The sequence below is a fragment of the Bison bison genome, unplaced genomic scaffold (assembly GCF_000754665.1).
Source record: "Bison bison bison isolate TAMUID 2011002044 unplaced genomic scaffold, Bison_UMD1.0 scf7180017862371, whole genome shotgun sequence".
NCBI classification, from domain to species: domain Eukaryota; kingdom Metazoa; phylum Chordata; class Mammalia; order Artiodactyla; family Bovidae; genus Bison; species Bison bison.
The window spans coordinates 13,262-14,574 of NW_011492943.1; the positions used below are offsets into that span (position 1 = coordinate 13,262).

General features: G+C 49.6%; 1 long non-coding RNA gene across 1 annotated transcript; it reads right to left on the minus strand.

The window, feature by feature from the left end:
• Positions 1 to 229: 229 nt before the first annotated feature.
• LOC104983393 lies at positions 230 to 1,233 on the minus strand. Its single transcript, XR_824635.1, has 2 exons — positions 895 to 1,233; positions 230 to 543 (listed from the first exon to the last, which is right to left on the minus strand). It is a non-coding gene; the product is annotated as an uncharacterized LOC104983393 (long non-coding RNA).
• Between the last annotated feature and the right edge of the window lie 80 nt (positions 1,234 to 1,313).

The window sequence follows — 1,313 nt, forward strand, 5'->3', positions numbered from 1 at the left end:
GAATATAGGGATGAAGGTGTCATGTTCCCAGTCATGTTGCTCACCAAGGAACAAGGCCATAGGCATGCACATGGATGCTCCACCTTCATATTTGGAGATGCTTCTCCAGAGCCCTTTTATCCAGGAAATTCTCACCCAGTCCATACCCCCACAGCACCAGAGCCATTTCATAAGGTCAGGATCTTAAGAAAATCTTGTAGGAGAAGCCTCACAATGACCTCCTTTCTACTTTTGTAGGCAGTAAGGGAAGTCTTTATTGATCAGGGAATAGGAATTAAGAAGGAACAAGTTTCATCTTGAGCTAGACAGCTCCTTGTTTATAGCTAGAAATCAAGGCCTATTTTGGAGTTTCTTTACTAGAAGTGGGTCTCTTCCAGTGAGGCTAAGTTCAGAGTGTTCTCAGTGTAAGAAAAGAGCAATAATAGCAGCTCCTAAAGGTGAACCCAAGAAAGGACAGAGGCAGTTCGATGTCTAAGAAAGGGCTCAGTAGTGGGCAGGAACAGTGTCCAGGGCTTCTTCAGGTTCCCGGGTGATGTCCACATTCTGAGAGGAAAGAATCTAGTATTAGTAGGAAGGAACCAGTAGTCTGGAGCCCCGACCCTTCCCTGTCTCTTGTTCTCAGTGCCAGGCTCCCCTCTTTTAGCCAGGCCTGGATCCTGACTCTTTCCTTAGGCAAGCCTGGGGGAACTTCAGCCAGAGTCCTTTTAGGCAGGGTTGCTCTAGCCCTGCTTCTCTATGGTATCTCAAGTCTGGTCTGCAGTTCCTACATTTCTGGGTGCTGGTTTTTCTACATGTTGGTGGAAACACCCAAGCTCTGTGGGACTGGGGCTGCCTTTCTGCAGGGGAGGGAGCTTTAACAACACCCCAGCTTGAGCCACAGAGTCCCTTACCTACCTCAGGCTTCTCCCGATGTGTGTTTACAGCCTCCACATTCAGGTAGATGGACTCCACTTTGCAGCCTCGGAAAAGAACAACCCGTCGTCCATAAGCCACCCAGGTGAGCACAGGTCTCCCCTGAGGTATCACTCTCTCTCCCCGTAAGCACCCACACCCCCAGCTCCATGCTGTGTGCAGATTACAGCTGCCCTTTATGGAGGGGAATTTAGACCAGCTGTGTGATGTCTGGGGAAGGCATCAGGCCTAAAAGGCAGGCTATGCCCCTAATAGTCTCAGTGTTTGCTGAGCCTCCCTTGTCAATGGGAATGAGAATTGAGAACAGATGATCTCTGCCCCACTCCCCAGGTCTTTTCTGTGAGACAGAAACCTAATCTGTGTGATAAGGATGGAGCTCTGTGGAGCCTCCCAGCTGTGTT